Raw genomic sequence first — 19,264 nt, forward strand, 5'->3', positions numbered from 1 at the left:
CTGTTTAACCACACCTTTTTCACCCATGAGTAATGGTCTTTGGCCACAATGCAATACATTATGAAAGATGCTGTACGATAAGAGTGATTGGCCTACAGAGGAGAGAGAATTGAAACAACACAGCTATCTCTCCCATGTGTCACTGGGATTTTATTTTAGAGAGGCATATGTGGTTTTTAGTCAACTATTTCAACTTTTTTTCATATTAATTTTCTTTTTATTAATTTTTTATTCAATAGCTTAGCCTTTAGTGAAAAGAATAAACTGCCTTACTGCCTTCTGATCTATTTTCATCCCTTTTGATTGTCAACAGTAATAAATTATAGAGCTAATCCAGGAAATGTCTGTGGAAGCTGAATCCATGTGAGACAGCAGAGAGTCAGCAGGATCTTTTTCTCCTACCACAAGAAAGTCTAGATATTTCCATCTGAGCCCCAACACTGGGCTCTGACACAATGAAGGAAATAGGCTTGTTTAAGAGCCTTTCCCTTTGTTGACCTTAGGAAGAATCTCTTTCCTTTGTGCATCTATTAATATCAAAATATCTTCTGTTAACAATAAATTAACTCGTTAGCTTCTATTAACTATAGTCTAAGAATATAGTCTGGGTCAGATGTAGGTGCCTACGCTGGAGACACCTTGAAATACATAAAAAGAACTTGCATATCTATTTTTCCCTATGCTTCAAAACTCTTTTGCATTGTCTGGCAGAACATACTACCCTTAAAACTTGCTTCTTTGATTTTGATACCCTACTTGTGAGTAAATGTTCTGCTTTGAGCCAGTGTTAGTGTTAAAATAGTCTTTGTGGTCTGTAAAGGTTTCATCACCTTTACAGTATTTAGTGGATTTGATTGTAACTGACTTGGAGTCAGCAGTGACCTACAAGTACATGGCTGCTGCTCAGTTCTGTGGACAAGAGAGATGCCAGGTTTCTCACTAGCACTTGTCATGAGCAATGATGGCCCAGTAGCTTGTCTGGAAAGAACTTGCTAGATGTCTCCAGGAGCAGCTAATAAATTCAGTGTGTTTCAGACAGGAAAGAATGTCAGAAAATTTGTCTTGTGCAGAGAAAGGAAAATCAATCAGATCAATACAAAGTAAAAATATTATTGTTTTATCCCAGTGAAAATAAACTACTGCTGGCATTGCTGCAGTCATCTTGTTTTTCTCCTGCAGAATATTGTCTCTGTGAGAGAATTGCACAGTGAGGCTGCTATGACCAGTGAGGCTATGACAGCCATTTTAAACTCCTGGGGTAAACCTTTGAGTATTAAACTTGTAATGCTAGAGTAATAAGTGAATTAAATAAATATTTCAGAGCGAAAGAAGGGAAAAGAGAATCAAAATTGAAGAGGATAGAAGTATGACAAAAAACAAGTGCTCCATGGGCTGTAGAGGAGATGGGACACAACTTCATGTCTCATTGAGAGAAGCAATTGAGTCACCAAAAGTCCAAGAGCAGAGTTTTCAGGATAGGCTGGGAAAAGAATAGCTGGTTGTTTGTATTGTCCCATGTTCTCCTCTTTCCCTTTGCTCCTGTAAATAAACAACTGCTGTTTTAGCCACTTGAATCGTCATTTATAGGTGGAGAATTTTAACTTAGCAAGTAATAAAAGATCTTCACTTAATGTTTCTGGGTTTCTTAGAAGGGTTCAAGTCACCCTTTAGACTCCAGAAAATGAGTCTGGCCTTGGGACTGCCAGTTGAGCCTTGGCAGAAGAGTTACGTGAATAGATCTGTATATATTGTGTGGCTTTAGCCACTGTGCAATTTCCACTCCACATGGTGGCTGGACTGACTGCATAAGCTATGAATTATTACTGCAGTGGAGCCTGAAGCAGGATTTACATTTAGAAAGCAGACTAACGGGAGTTTTCCCTGCATTGACCTAGGTCAAACATATCAGCTGGAAGTTGTTTCTTTGCATAACTTAACCTCATTTGCAAGCTTTAAGAGTATTGCTATCACTAATGTTGTCTCCTTCCTAGCAGGAAATTGTGGCTAACAACCCTAATTTCTAGTTACCTGGAATTTTGAGTTTCATTAAACTTTAATGCTGTTTTATTTCAGTCTGAATCAACTGACTTTTTCCTTGTGGGACTATTGCTTGTTAAGCCAAAGTTCCCAGGATCTTCTGTCTTTTTCCTGGAGTTATAACTCTTTCTTAGCCTATAGCCTAGACCCAGTCCCAAAGCAAAGCCTATCACAAAGCCAGGCATCTTTTTTGTTGGGTTTCGTTTATAGAACTGACCTGGAGACCCAAGGCATGGGCTCGAACAGCACTCTATCCCCATCTATAAACTACTGGAGTCCCTGCAGTAGTTTTTGCTTCATTCCATCCAGTGCTCTCCTAGACAATGGCTGGGCTATCTGCATCAGGCAGAGTCAGTGAGAGCATGCAGCTTTGGCAGAGATGAGAAGTTCACACAGGACAGCGCCAAGCCACTTGCCCTTGAAGCCAGAGAAAGGGCCCTGTACCTATTAGTGAAATCTTAACCTCTAAGTCTTACCTTGAATTTGCTGAGAGCTGTAAGTGGCTTAAAGACCCAGTGAAGTTTTTTAATGAAGCTTAGAGTCATTAGTCTCTCTACTTGGGCAGTAATGGAGTATAGTTATAGCACCTCTTTAAAGTCACTGCTCTCCTCCTGTAGTGACTTTCACACTCCAGGTTCTGGGACACAGTACAATGGATAGTATTCATCACTACCAGTGAAATGAACCACACTTTCTGCTGCTGTGCATCAATTAATAACCTGGATGCAGCAATACTGTGTAATTGGGACAGTGGTGATCCACAGGGAACATAGGTCATGAAACTTTCTACTGATGTGTTTTTGCTCTTCAGCTCGTGGTTGTTAGTTCAGCTGGCTAAGAGGACTTTTAGGGAACATAGTGAAAAAAGAAAGGTGCATCCTGTTGAAATTATAAACAAATGTGGTTAGAGAAGATGTGACTTTTCAAGCATGAGGAGTTCAGTTATATCCCTGGAAGAAGCACTACAGAATTTTTAATGAGCAAATGATCAGGACCTCAGTGCTACATCTTGTCCAGTCGCTGGCGCATTTAGAAGCAAAGCACTCTCTCCCACCACAAGCAGGGCATCATTCTCAGTCAGAAGGAAGAGTGCTATTCACTGAATCCCTGACTTCCAAGCACTGAGTCAGGCAAATCCGACTTGACTTCAAGGTCAAAAGTCAGCAGAGATAGCAGAGGTATGGTAGTTAATGACTGTGTGTTTCTCCTAACCTTCTGACCAGAAGCCACTGGTAGCTGTGTTTAATAATGAGGATAGCATTTACCTAGATGAAATCAAGTAATATATATACAAGCAACATGAAAAACCATTGTGTATTTGCATTCTTACTCTAGAAAAATGAGGATGATTTGCTGTGCACTGAGCTAAATGTGTAGGCTGTGGATATTGCATTTTGATGTATCAGATGGACAACCTTTCCTTAGAGGTAATTTGTATGAATAATTTAGAGTTTCAGGGACGATTTTTTTGTTTCTTTCCATTTGTGTTTGTTAAAGTAACATCAACCTCATAGTGCTTGGCATAGACTCATCAAAACACTAGCTAGAAATACCACTGAAGCTAATAATTCAACTACATTTTGCTGTATAATGAGTCAATCATCACATTAGTTTTATTGAAACATATGCAGCATCCACCAAACACTGCTATTTGCTCATCTGACTTTCATCAGCACAAAGGCATTTAGAGGCATTTGTGTTGTGTGCTATTCTAATGGCCTGCAGCAGGAAAAAGTGCTCTTTTTGATAACACTTCAGTTGAGGTCCCTATTAGAGGAGACTGGGACCTTTGTAATCTCTGTCAGCTGGTGGCCTTTGCTTTAAGAATCTTGCTTGTTTTTCAGACTCCATAAAACTCAGTCAAGATTGCTGTTTGTGGTCTGTTTTCCCTTGGTCATTTGCAATATGTATCTGTTTTCCTGTTGCATTAAAAAGAATATAAACATATGACTTATGATATACTGCCACTGTTGCCATCTTCCTGCTATAGGAATAAAATATTTTCCATTGACAGATCATTTTGTGTTTGGCTTTTATCAGAAGGAAAACCTTGTAGGAGTAACATCAACAACACATTCCTCATCTGGACCACTGGGAACAGTGTCCTGGCAGAAGTGTCTTGGGAGTGGTGTTTGATATGAATACAGGCCACTTTTTCAATTCTTGTCCTGCTTCTTCTTCAATGCCCACATACATAGCCCCACATTTGCCTTTACACTGAATGCACATCAAGGCCATCAATTCTGTTCCAAACCTCTGCAAATCCTGGTCAGTCTCTGGTCTCTGTGCTGAGTGGTTTCAAATGGGTGTTGCTGGCAATGGAAAAGAGTCACATCAATGCCTCCAAAGGATTCTACTGTGTGGAGTAGACAGACAGACAGTTTAAGCTCTAAAACTTTCAGCCCTCAGGCAGCAGAAGTATCTTATTATCTCTGCTGCATGGGTGTTGTGAAATATATATGTTCTGCTTGAAAATTCAACAGAACACAGCAATATTTTCTATGACAAGAAGTTGAATTCCTTATTATCCTATCCTATTCCCTCTTACTGCAGCTATGGATATCTAATTTATAGCTAGCTCTTTTAACTTTTCCTAGAAAATCAATCCTTCCTGCCTTCTAATTATTTTAGCTGCTCTTCTGTGAATTCCCTCTATTTTTGTCAATTTTTTTCTGAAAGATCTTTTATGTATTTTCCCTCTCAGGTTGTACCAAGCCTTAGTAAATGTGTTCCCTCGTTAGGATTTTCTGTTTGCTGCCCCAACCGAAATCTGGGATGTGTATTATGAATTTCATTTTCTTAATTTGCCTTCACATTTTTTATTACTTGCTCCCCTCTCATTTGCTATCTGCCTTTGTGCATTGATTATTCATTTAATAAACACTGCTTTTATTTTATTATTCGAAATAAAGTAACAGTGGCACAAAGTCAGCCAGACTAGAGACACTTGCACACCACTGTTCTGTCATCGAATAAGAGGCAGAGATCTTGTCTTAAAGAATTTGTGGTCCACACAGACAGGATTAACAGAAGTTGGGAGAGTGTATGTTAGAATATGCATTTGACAGAGAAGAAATAAAGAGCAAAAGACAAGACGGATCAGATTAGGTGGTTTTTCCAAGGGTTTACTTGTCACAGACAGTTGAATCCAGAACTTCCTCAGGCCTAACTTGGGACCTTTACTTTACAAGCATTTCCTTGCCAGCTCATCATTCTGTCATTTAATCTCTTGTAGGGTGACCGCAGATCTTGCAGCACAAGTCTTTACACCACCGAAGTTCCACCTGATTGTTTTTAACTAGTGTTTGATTGCCACTTAAGGAGTGCAAAAACTTCATGTCATCCTCAGTACAATATTTGAAATTAGAACTTGGATTATTTTTGCTAGGAAATGTTATCTTGCAGCAGAGGAGAATGAGTGGAAGAGATATTAGGATTAAAACTAAGTGTCTAAACTGGCTTGATATTTGTTACATCTCCATTCTAATTTCCTTCCCACCCAAGCAAATACCATAGCCTTTATCTGTAATTAAATTATTTATCTTGGTAAAGTGCTGAAGCTGAAGTGACAGCTTCGAAGAAAAAAGGTTGTTTGAAGAAGAATAGCATTTCCTTTTCTCTTGTTTGCAGTAGCATTATCATCAGTATGTTCCCTGAAATCCCTTCAGAAATGTCTAGACAAGACCAAAGAGGAGGAGTGGTAGACTACCACTCTTCTTCCTGAGTCCTGAATACCCCAGGTTCAATTCAGATGTCCATTTTTGCTAGTTTTGGCTGAAGCAGAGTTAATTTTCTTCCCTTGCCCTTCTGTAGATGGCTGAACACCTGCTACCCCATGGGCAACAGTGAATTAATTCCTTGTTTTGCTTTGCTTGTGCATGCGGCTTTTGTTTTCCCTATTGAACCCACAAGTTTACCAACTTTTACCTTCCAATTCTCTCCCTGATCCTGCTGGCTGGAGAGTGAGGAAGCAACTGTCTGGCCATTGGATGCTGGATGGGGTTAAACCACAACAACATTAAACAAAATAAATGCACACATTACTCATTCTCATTTTTTCAGGTTTTTATTCTTTTTTGTGACTTGAAATCATGAAGGTTTTTGCCAACAGTAATGGAATAGGTACAATAGAAGAGATCTAGGTGGTAGGGAGCTATATTAGAAATGCAGTACATAGATGTATTAAAAATGGAGAAAAAAAATGCTGACATAATTATAATTTTTTTTTCTCAGGTTTAGGTTAACATAGCAGTAAAATGTAGAACCAGAATGCTCTTAGAAGACATGAAGAAGATTCACTGACAGGGAGTGTCAAGGGTGTCAGAAAAGTGCCAAGTGAATGATATTTTGGCAGCAGTTTGAGATAGGCTATTTGTATGCCTTTAATTATCTGTACAAATGAATGTATGCCTCTTAATAGGAAATGATGTAAATATGAAAGAATAGCAGTTTCACTAGTAAGATGAAGTATTCTAAATGTTTCATGGGATACAAGAACAGAATTTAAATAAATATGAAAATTTTCATGTCATGGACTGTGAAAGGATACTGTCTTTGAAGATCTCCCCAAGGTGTCCTTTTCAACATTTGTTCTCTTGCAGTTTCTGTCAGGCTGAGGATGTTGTGAAAATGAAAGATGTACAAAGTCCCAGCCAGTTTTTGCTTTTAGAGCTCCTTATTTGATTGCAGTCAAAAAGTCAAATTTGCTTTTTTGATTTGAATTTTTTTGGTAGTATTATTAGCATGACAGACTGGAAAAGAAATCTAACAAGGGTGGCAGGTAACAAATGATAATTTTCCAATCTGAAGCCCTTCTGATGGCCAAGAGACCAGTTAAACTATAATAGCCTCTGAATCAGATTCTTCCAACAAGTACAATACTAAAAAAAGTTTTTGTCACACACTTCAGCTTTTTCTTTCTTGTTTTTTATGGTGTTTTACTCAAAGCCATGCAGAGACAGAGAATTATTAAGATAAAAATCAAAACCCTCCTGGAGTTAAGCTTATCTGACTTCGTCTCATGTAATGTTGGAATATCTTGTCTTTAGCTGGCACCTCACCAGTGAGCTATCATCTGGCCTCCTGCTGACTGCTGAGTTGTTTATAAAAACACATTTCTCTCTGCATATGATCCAGATGCTTTGGAGGGAGGAGGAATATATTAGGCATGCAGAATAGATAGGCAGCTTTTTTCATGGGTCTTGGTGGGAAATCAAGGGAAGTTAGTGGCAGGAAAAATAATTCAAAGTCTTTAAAGCTTTTTTGAAGTGATTTCTTCAAAGCCCACCTTTTGCATTTTACTGTAAAATCCTTAAGCTTGGAGATGCAAATCCAGGCATGATGTTGTATCACTCAGGAAATTGCATGACTTAAATCTACTGTGAATGAACAGGCAGGCTGAGATTCATCTCACCTGCCTAGGAATTTAGATGTCTGTGCAAGCTATCTCATTTCTTTTATCAGTGGGAGATAAGTACCTGAAGGGGATGGTTCATCATGTCCTAATCTGGGTGTCAAGGAGAAGTGGTTGGAGTCATACTTTGGAAGTGCATTTCTCTGTCCTTTAAATACAGATCACTGACTTGAAGCAGATGGATACCTTTCAGATGACTCAAGTCAGGTCAGGTAGAGTCCACCAGCAGTGGTATGCTAGTGAGCACCACACTGCTAATACTTCAGTGATCCACTGAAAAAGAGAAAAAACTGATTTTAAACCTTCTGACCCATCATTTAAAAGCTCTCCAGGGAAAAGGAATAGAAAAGCATGCTTTATAAGCCTATCTATCTACATCAACATTGTGAGAGATGAAGGAGGGTTTATTTTACATTATATACTTAGCTCCCTAAGTCTTTAAGCTACCTGTAAGTTATTCTGGACTGCATTTCATAAACAGAATTATTCATTAGACTGAAAATATTACAACATGAAAAGTTTTGAAGACAAGATTTATTTCAAATGAGAATTTAGTATGTGAATTTTGAAAGTGTTCAGTGGTCACTGAACAGCAGCTGGTTTTTATGACTTCTACATGTCTTTAATTTTAATTTCTGAATGAGTTAGTTAAAAGAGTCAGAATTAATTCTGTCCCTCTCAGGATTTTCCTTCTGAAGGAGACAGTTCTCACGTAGCAATGAGAATGGAATCAGGCCAAGGCAAGTCTCCTTTGAAAAAAGACAGTTTAACATTTTTAAGGCAACATTTGAAAACAAAAGTAATCTAAGGTATATATAAATGATTTTAATTAGTAAGAGCAAGAAAAATATTTGGAAAAAGAAGTGGTCAGTTATTAAGTGACTAAGGAGTAGGTTTGGGGTAATTTTATCCAAATCTGTAACAAAAGACCCCTTAAAAAATCAGAAACAGGTAACATAAATCTTGGTTTGGCTTGTTACCATTCAGCTACTCAGTCAGTTTTTTGTCTTCTTTCCTGCTGTGCAGGAAATCTAGATTAGTCTGTTTGTAGCAGATTTTCTGGGGTTCATGTATTGTCATGACACAGCAGTGTTTGTGCTGCAAGTGAGGTAATAACACGATGGCTTTCTGAAATGTGGTGTTTTCACAGGCAAACTGGGTACTAATGAGGTCCCCATGGGCAGCTGGGTGATTTAAATAACTTAATTTCCATCCATCTCTTTTGTAGCAGTAACTTGTTTACCTTTTACTGTTGCAATTGCAGTAAGAACTGCAGTACTAGAGAGTGGGAACAAAAGGCTTTTGTCTAAGCAGCAATTTTGGAGGAACTCTGTTCAATTCGTTCCAAATTTTTCCATGAGCAAGTTCCTTGACTCTCTTCCTCAAGGATTTGCACCAAATACAAGAAACAGCCACTTGATCTATCTAAAATATATAAGGCTACCAGTCAAAGTAAGGAGAACCAGCAAAATCTGCTGGTTCATTCTCTATGCACCAGCCAAAAAGATACATCTTATCCCTGTGATAATTTCTGTGGCCCTCCTCTAGGCTCTCTGCAACAGCTCCATGTCCTGCCTATGCTGGGAAACCCGGATCTCTTTGCAGTGCTCCAGGTCACAAGGGTAGAGGGGCAGGATCTCCTCCCTCGCCCTGCTGGCCATGCCACTTGTGACACAGCCCAGGTCATGCTTGGCTTTTGGGGCTGTGAGTGCACATTAACAAATCATTTCCAGCTTTTCATCCACCAGCACCCCCAAGTCCTCTTCAGCAGGGCTGCTCTCAATCCCTTCACTCCCAATTCTGTATTGATACCATGGTTTGCTTTGAAAGAAGTACAGAACCTTGCAGTTATTGAACCCTATGAATATCGAGAGTCTCAAAATAGAGAAATTAGTCATCTCAACAGAAAAAAGATCAGTTCTAATGATAATTAAAGTTAGTCAAAAATGGAAATGCAGATGATGGTGTCATATTTTCCTTCTGTCAGAAGACCACAGATTTGAAACCCTGTCTATGATGAATCCTAAGATAAGAATCAGAAAGCAAAGCAAACAAGATCCTAGTAAGCTTGTTTAGATATTTTGAGGGTTTGAGGTAAAAGCGTAAGAGCTGCATTTGTCATATCTTAAACTATTTTACTGAAGATTCTTGAAACATACAAACTTTTCCTCTTTGAAAGGAGAATGGGAAAGGAAAATTTTCCCTCATTCATTCTGCAAGTCTCAAAGAAAGACATTTCTTTAATATCCAAGCAGCGTGCCTCAACAGCCAAGGGGGCAAGGTACCAGGGCTTGTAACATTATGGAGGGGGATAATTTTGTCAAAGAAACAGCTGGGCAGCTGTAGGTCAGAGCTCTTTATGTCTGCAACACTCCTCTGAATATTATATTCTTACCCTCAGGTGATTTGTTGTGGTCATTCCTGTAACAGTTTTAGTTCACATTACAGCAGTTAATGTCATGAAAATTGTGTGAAGCTGCCATAAACTGATTCAAAACACTCCAGGAGATTACAGAAGTGGAGGTTTTGGATGTGCTGGGATTTCCTTACTGCATGAAATCTGACTGCAATTGATTTGCATGCAAAGATTGTTTACCCAGTCCTGCTGTTAGGTGGTTTATGCAGAAAATAAGTAATTTTGCTTATTTCTGATGAAGCCTGCTCTTTCAAGTGGAAAGCAACGCAGTGGCCCTAGACTGTTACAGAACATCATGAGACCAGGTGTGCTCTGGGATTCACACTGTGCACCACAATTCCTCCAACCCCTGGGCAGCCCTAAAGCTCACTTCTTCAGCCCATTCAAACTGCATAAAACTGCAATGTGCTGTTATTGTTTTCCAAAACAACATTTTACTTCCATTTTAAAGATTCTGAGACAGAAACACTTCCTGAGCTAAACATTCGGGTAATGTTTATCATTATGGCTTTTGAGGGATACCTGCCTTCCCTCAGGTAAAATAAATAGCTTTCCCCTCTCTCTCTCCAGTATAACCATCTGAAAGTTAACTATCCAGCCTAAATTAATTTCCTGATTCCCTCTCAAGTTCCCTGGGAAAGAAAATCACCTCTAGATGATTTCAGCTGACCTATTTTAAACATATATTTAGAAGAAGATGAAACAGAATTTTGTCTTTCCCAGGGTTCTCCCGTTCTGAACACTCCCTGTGAATCTAATGACTGATATTTATTTTGTCTAGAGAGTTTGTACAGTAGCATCTTTGGTAATAGGGTTGATAGATAAAGACACATGAAAGCGTACAAAGCTAATAATAAAACAGTAGCAGTGGGAAAATATATGTAGATATACATAGATCAAAGCAGCTCCTTGAAATTTAGCAGATTGTAGAAAATAAATACATAACTGAGTTCAGAAGAGAAAATGAAAGAGAAAAACTAGAAGAAAACATCTCAAATTATTTTTTTTATGTGATCTGTGTTGAGCACCTTGTGCTGTATTCATGTGCATGACAATGATATTGCCTGATAATAAGAATGTTCAAATCAACACGGGGCTTTGAAAAATCTACAATTGGGTTATATCTTTTTTTGCTATCAAAGTTTAATTGATTTGTAGATTCACATCATAAACAACAGCCCATTTTCCATAGACCTTCCAGACCAGGACAGACAGACATGGTTTATAAAGTTGCCCCCCACCTTCACTGGGTAAAGAAAAATAAAATATAAACAAATTGTGCAAATTCAGAGCACAGTTTCATCTTTTTCTAGTATTACTGTGTGAACTACTGGTTTGCTCTGAATGTAGGCACCATGATGGCTTTTTAAGTTTTGATGGAAAGATTCTTTTCTACTAGTTACTTGTGATGAAGGGAAGAAAAAGATCAGAGGAAGATATGTGATATCCTTTGGACAGCAGAAGCAGGAAAGCTGACTTTCTGTTATACAGGGGATTTGGTGAGTGTGTCAAATAGGAATTATGGAAGGACTGGAATTAAAAAAATTGCTGAGAGGAATCTGAGGAATGGAGAAGGTTAGAGATAACTAGGAAGTAAGGGGTTAAAGGTAAAGATAGAGCATCAAAGCCAAAGGAAGTGATGTTACAACAGTTAAGGGGGGTGGTTTTCAAAATTTTCAGAACACTTTAAGTCGGATAGGCAGCATGCAGAAGACCACATTTTACATGGGGAAGATACAAACTCAGATAATAAACCACCACAGGGGGGTTGAGCACTGGAACTGGCTTTGCAGGGAAGTGGTCACAGCACCAATCCTGAAAGAGTTCAAGACGTGTTTGGACAATGCTCTCCGGCACACAGGGTGACTCTTGGTGCTGTCCTGTGCAGGGCCAGGAGTTGGACTTCAGTGATCCTTGTGGGTTTCTTCCAACTCAGCATATTGTGTTATATTAAGATCCTATGATATCTGTGCCATAAGAAATCAAGTGAGACACTACAACAGCCTGCTTCCTTTTGCCAAACAAGAAAATGTAAATTCTTGTACAGTTCCCAAAAGAGATAACAGGAGTTTCCTATTGTATCAGGGCACCTGGGGAGATCTATGACATACACTTGTACAAACATAGATTGGTTTGGGTTGGAAGGGACCTTAATGACCACCTAGTTTGAACCTCCCCCCAGCCATAAGCTGGGGAGTTTTCACTAGGCCAGACTGCTCAGAGTGCCATCCAACTTAGCCTTAAACACTCCTAAAGTTAGGGCATCCACAGACCTCTCTGGGCAAGCTATTCCAGTACCTCAGCACTCTCATGATTTGCTTGTTGAAGGCTGTGAGTCTCAGCTGTTCAAGGGGTTACAAACAGAAGAATCACAAACACAAATGTTAGCTACAGGAAATCTGGCAGTGTGTTCTACTTCTCCTGCAGCTGCTTATATAGAAGGATAAATGTACATATGACCATATATTTAAATACAGATATTAATATGACCAGATAGTTTTTTATTTGCTTGGTAACTACAGAGCAACCAGCTATATGGTAAAATGCATGCAATAGCAAAATAGTTACAATTAAAGAGTAAATTATTATGGCATACATTATTTCTTAATGTCTAAACCATGGCTGAAGGTTACATACCAATTACTTTTGATCTCATTAAGAAGAATTAGTAATTACCAAGTACTCTAAGGGAAATGTGATTACTATGAAGCTACCTGGTATTTCCCCAAGGGGACTCTATCTAGTTGCAGAATATATATGCCCCATTACTTATAGCAGCACATAAAATACCACTTTATTTATGCAGTACAAGCAAAACAGGCATGTTAAAACATTTAATGAAATATTTGGTGAAGACGAAAGCTTTGCAATGCCTGCACTAAAGAATATTTGCAAGAGCTTTAAAATCAGCTACTCTTATCTGCCATTTTACATGCCTTATTTTTTAAGGTAAAGAAATAAAACAATGTTAAGTAAGTAAAACAAAATTACAGCCATGTCAATCCTCGTCACTTTTTTTTTCTGATTCACTTCTCAGAGGATAAGAAATAGAAGATAACCTCCTTCTAACTAGAAAACACTGAAGAGAAAGGTGGAGTGAGCTCCCCCTAGCCACCTGACCACAGCATTAGTGCAAGAGGATACAAATCTACCTGCTTGGCTTTGCCAGCAGCCTTTAGAAAGATGAGCAGATGTTTAAGTCTCAAAAGAAACAAAGAGAAAATCTGTAAGCTGGTCTTCCACATTGCTGAATTTCCCAAGAGCCTCTGGCTATGGAAAAGGCATCTAAGACAGAAGTAGAATGCATCAGTTTTTTAATTTTTATATGTTTTGATAGTGATTACAAAGAGTATGTCTCATATTGATAATTTGTTATGTTTGGGATGGTGCAAATGTTCACACTGAAACAAAGAATTTGTGGATTATTATGATCATGGAGTAGACTGGCTTATGTGATTTTTTCCTTCTGGGTTGTTGGGAAATGTTTTTTTTTTTGGATAAGTTTAAAAGTCCTGAAGTTTAATTTTATTATATCTTGAAGCCAGTAAATGGATCTACAGAAATCATCAGTAAAGTTGCCACATATTAGATTGATCCAGCAGTCCATTTTGCCAGACTTGGGTGAATTATCACTAGTAGAAAAACATCTGCAAGAAATATGGAAGAACCTGCTTTTCCTGTGAGTTACCATTTACCAATGGCCCACAGATGAGAGAATCAGAAAAGTAATTTTCTCTCCCTCTCTCTCTCTCTCTGCCTCTCTCTCTCCCTCTCTCTTTCTCTCTCTCTCACACACATTTTCTTATTAGACTCAAAATGGAAAACTAAGTGCTATTTTGAGTGCTTTTATCTTGTAGAATGAGAAAAGTGCCTTTGCTATTATGTCAGGGTCAAGAAATTTCTGTTAAGGCTTGGGAACAACATGAAGCCTTCAACACCACGTTTTTTCCAAAATCCAAAATTATTTATTGCCAGTGATGCGTGCACTGAGCAAAGTGTTCTGCCTCCTTCACTGTGGACAAGAATTGGTAGACTTTCTTTTTATTTAATATTAATTCTAGAGTTTGACTTTAACATTATTTCAGAAGTTGCTATTTAATTGTATTTCAAGTGAGACTTTAATATTTTGGTGGCTCTGTACATATACTCTGTTCTGCTCAATTTTGTAAGTAAATACCTATTTTTTGATTTCTTTATGCTGTAATATATTCATTCAGCACCTTGGGGTACACTTATTTCAATCATTCACTCATTCAGATAGTTTTTCTTTTCATATTGATAGTATTGATATCTAAACATACAGGCATTTAATTTATTGCATTATCAGCTCTCATAACAATTTCACACTGGTATTAGCGAACATATCCCCTCTTAAAAGTACAGATCTTTTATGACTGCATGGATTCACATGATGAAACTTGGGATGTATTTGAAACTTGGAATATATTTATATGTCTTCTAGAATAGGTATGCTCATGCACTCATTTATATATTAGCTGATTCCCAGTCCCAGTGGACTTCTATATGGCATAAATTAAATTTCCTTTAAGAGATTTTTTTTGCTCTCATTGCATTTGTTTATGGTGATTTATCTGGAAGAAGGTTGTTTCAGTTGCCATTTCATTCCCCCTTGGGCCCTAGCCCTGTGCTAAAACAGACCTACTGTCCTCTAAACATTCAAGGATGGTGCATGGGATTTTCTGTGCTCATCATCTTAGTGTGTAGTTCTTCATCAAATTACTCTCCCTAATCAAATTAGGTTACCTCTAGCATGTTATCCTTGTCTGCTTTCTGTTGTATCTTTGAAAAAGTACAGGTGGGCTTGCCTATGATTTACTCTGTAAAAAACCAGCCTGAATGTTTTTATCCATCTCAGATTTTTCTCAGTGCCATGTCATCTCAGGGTTTCTTTTCTTTTTGAGGTCCAATGTCTTATCTTCTTTCTTTCAGCTTTGCTCGGTATTGAAAAGGTTATGTCAGTCTCCCTTTAGAGAGTTACTTGGTTTCAGTCAACCAGAAATTCAACTCAGTACTTCCTTTCAGCTCCAAAGGAAAAGACTGTTTGACCATCAGATCTTGATTGGAGTTGGTGATTGAATGCCATGTGGATGATTTTAAGGTCCCATTCTCTCCCTGAAGGGCTGAAGACATCTTAGCAAAGGTGCTTAATGCTTCACATGCACAGATGATGCACAAGTATTTATACTCATAGGACATAGACACGCTCTGTGCTTCATGGGCTCTGTTCACTGTGTGAGGGAGTAGGTGGGACCGATCCAAAGTGGGCTGCGGCAAACATCCCTGCTCTGTGCTGGCTGTAAATATCTTTCCCTTTGTGTTGTTGTGAGAGACACATTTTCCCATTTAAAAGCCATAAATGACTATTTCATGGAGATAACCTCCTAGAATAACCCATGCAAGTTACATGCTGAGTAGTTTAGCATTAAATGTAACTGTTCTGCCTTATTATATTGCGTTCCAATTTTTCAGAGCATGAAGTTTCTCACCCACATTTTGCCTTTAGCAGGTGAGAAATGTGGTTCAAATCAATGGAATTATTGGTTCCTTAAAGTTGCCCAAATGTTCAGGAGTTTTGCTGACTCACAGGCATTGCAAACACAGTGTGCATCTTAACAGGGAATCCAAATCAGTGCTCAGTTTCATGCCTTATAAATCACACCAACTACATTTATAAATACAATTTACTGAACTGCTCTTTGATATAATGGCCTTGTGTATTAATCTTCACAAGCATTCACATGTTTTTTTTCTTTTTGTGGTATAATTATTATTCAGGTTTCTTTGCTGGCATCTGTGCTTTGCTAAAAGGAAGAGCTCGTGTTTCCTTATGTACCACATATTTAATAGCAGTGATACTTTTTGAAGATAGAGAAAAATAGCTTTGTATGATTAACCCCAGAAAGTGAAAAAAAAAAAAAAGGTATGTTAGACAGAATGTATTCAGAATTCTGGAACATATACACGGTCACTTGGATTTCATGTTTGGCAGAGAATAAGACCCTACGAGTTTCTACAATTATGTCCTACCCAGTAGATGGCATCCATGCACCAATGCTTGAGCCTGTGCTCAAAGTACAGTGTAATGAAGAGTTTTGTAATGTTTTATTTAAGAAAAAAAATTAACTTTGAATCTTTATGTTTTTCCTCAGGCAATATAAGCAGTAAACATGATTTTCACACCAATAGGTAACAAATAGTTTTCTTAACAAATTAGATGAGCCCTGATGTCTGGTTACCGATTGCTTTAGAGCAATGTGTGTATAATACATTTCTCTTACATTCAAAATATTTTGTTTTACATAGGACAAAGTGAAAATGACTGCAGATATGCTGTGAATATGAATTACCTTTGGACAACAGAAATTTTGTGGTTTTAAGACCTGTTTTTAATAAGTGTTGCAGCTATTCAATATTTTCTCTCCCTGGTGCTTTGTAGAGGTGTTTTGCTTTCCTATATCAGCATCCTTGATATTATGACAATATATTTTAGAGAAGTTGCTTAATTACAGCTCACAAGAAATACCCCTATGAGGCATTGCCAATCTGTGGTGAAACATCTATCCTCATTTTGTAATTGGGAAACAAGATATTGAAACATGTGTGACTTAGTGCCGGGATAAGTAATTCTGCTTCCCTGGTGTGTCTATTACAGATGTTCCTCAAAATTATCCATGCTAGCCCTTACACATCTGGCAGCACTGCAATGCAGCAAGTAAAACTGCACATTTCTTCATAGAGCTGAAGTTTCTTATGATTTCTTGTAACTGTAAAGGCAGAGAGAAAGAGGTTGGTTCCCCAGATCTTTTGGGACTGGATAGTTTTACATTGTGTTACATGACTAAGGATGGTAGGATTGCAATTCAGCATTTCTAAGTTCACTGGAGAGACATCCTAGTTGCATTTATCCAGGATTTTAATTGAATTGAAAACAAATTGTCAAAAACCTGTGGCCATTTAAGTTCCTTTGCTATTGCTTCCAAAATTCCTCTTTGTTAAATACAATATTTTTTAAATTTTTCCATGGAAATTTTTTAAAACCTGGTGTTTGTTTAGAAAATATTTTATTCATTCCCTGAATCTGTCACCAGAGTAGTTTTAAAAAAAGATAATTCCTTTGTATCATCCTCCTTGAATTTATAATCCAAATCCCACTGTGTTGGCAGTGAATTCCCCTCTTGTAAGAGTTTTGATGACAACAAACTTGTGATGGGTTAAACTGCTGACTGAGGTACTGACGTTTTTCCTCTGGCAATAGAGAAATTCTTCATTAGGTTTGCACCTGAATTTTAGACAGTTAGCATTAGGGGAAATTGAACTGTCCTTAAGAGGTTCATCTTCATGTATTATTAAACAACAGGTTCTCCCAGACTGGTTGTTTTATCACACTCAATCTTCTGTTTTCTTTGGAATGAAATCTTTGTGGGCTAGTGTAGAGTTATGCAAGATTTTCTTTCAGAGGAGTCATCTGACTTGAGGTCTCTGATCATTGTGCAGGGAACATGGCTATTACCTCCAGAGACATTAGGGAATTAATGTCATGTCTAAGCTGGTTTGTTTCCCTGGATACCATTATTTAAGAATGATTCCTCCTTTAGTTTAATGAAGTTGGAAAGTCTGATATTTGGTATAAATGGCAGTTAAACAAGGTGCAGAATGACTGTATATGTCTTTTAATAGCGAGTTTTTCATGTTCAATTTAACCCTTCTTTTCTTTATGCTCTGAGCACTGTTTTCAGGGCATTATTCCTACCACAAAATATTTTTCAAGCATCAAGATTAGAACAGTTTCTTTCCCTGGTAAGATTTAAAGCAACTTTCTAGTAATTCTATTCTATGACTGTTTCTTTGGGAAAGGTTGAATGCATTACACAAAAGATGACTATTGAATTTACAGCAAATTCAGCATCCTTATGAAATGCTATGCTTGAGACCTTGACTTAATGAAACTGTTTAACAAAGCATATCAGTCAGCACCAGTGCTGCCTCTGTTACATTCTAACAGATTTATTTCAATAAATTCACTACTCTTTCAAGTAAAATTTCCCTCTGATTAAGTCGTGCCTGAAGCTGAATTTTCTTTTTAAAGTTTGAATAAAAACTGTGAAATCATTTGTGACTTACATCTCCAAAATGAGATTTTTCTCTACAGAAAAACTATTGCAGTATAATTTTACTCTCTATAATTATAAAAATGGATAAAGCTTGAGATCGGAAACTTACTTTAACTGTCTACTGAACTAATCCCTGATGAGGAGTGGTTTGGTGACTAGTTAAGAATTGACTTGAAAAAAGGTGACCATGGCATGTTTAAAATAATTGCAGATTTAGGATAAGTTTTGAATGTTCAAATTTCAGTTTTGACTGCTGTTGGCACCTCCATTGGTGTTGACTGGATCTGACCAAAAAAACCTCCTAGTTTTTCTTGATCCATGTTCCAAAATTATTAGCTGTAAATGATTTAGCCAGGGATCACACACAGAGCTCTGACTGAGTAAAGGATTACAAAATTCATCCTGGCTTATGAATCTCTTACAAACAATAGAGACCCTGAGCAGTTCAAATTTAAAACTGAGTGCTCAGTGCTCCTTGAGGAGGTGAATTTTATCTCCTGAGGGCTGAATTGTGGACTTCTGAGGGTAAAGACTTGCAAATAAAATGTCTCTGAATCAGAGACAGAAGGTTTGTCAGATATGCAGAGGCTGCATTCACAATTCATTCCTAAAACATACAAACAAGCTGGGTTCATGATTCACTGCTAAACACAAAGCTAAGACATCTACTTAAAAGGAAGTTAGTGCTTTTTTACTTAAGCATTGTTCATTTGGATTGTAATTACTTCTGGAAACGTTGACATTTACATGTCATGAGTAGGGTGCTGTCAAGTTTTGTTTTCCAAAATTAGATTCTGCAAAAGGAAAAGCTAAAAGAATGGTAGAAAAGTAGAAGAATAATAAATAAATCTTGAACTTGTTAGCAAACAATGTGGAAAGGAACATTATTTTCTGTTACCTCACTGAGTCAGAAGCAAATGACAAAAACCATTTTAGTGAAGAAAAAAAAAGCCTGGCATTGAATATAAAGTTCTTCCACTTAGCTCAGAGCAGACCACGACAACTCCAGAGATCTTTGTGATGGTTTCCGCAGTTGAGGTGCAGGTGCAAGTGGGAATAATGTTCATAAGAGCCAGAGGAAGGAAGAATCAATAAAAAACCAAGAGCAAATGCGGTCTTGGAAACTTTTCATTTGGAGAATTGGTCCACATTTATGATACAATATCAAATTTGAAGTTACATTAACAGTCCTTTTCAAACAAGCCTATATGACTGTTGCTATTTAAACCTTACTGCCTTGGAGGGTTTGCTCAACTTTGCAGCTAT

The 19,264-nt window shown here is 37.7% G+C and overlaps 1 long non-coding RNA gene across 1 annotated transcript in view; it reads left to right on the forward strand.

Moving 5' to 3' along the window:
- The window catches only part of LOC147654288 (uncharacterized), a 148,802-nt gene that overhangs the window by 64,475 nt on the left and 65,063 nt on the right, over nucleotides 1–19,264 (forward strand). The gene's annotated exons all lie outside the window — the stretch shown is intronic.

The sequence above is a fragment of the Cyanistes caeruleus genome, chromosome 3, assembly GCF_971803275.1.
Source record: "Cyanistes caeruleus chromosome 3, bCyaCae1.hap1.1, whole genome shotgun sequence".
NCBI lineage: Eukaryota > Metazoa > Chordata > Aves > Passeriformes > Paridae > Cyanistes > Cyanistes caeruleus.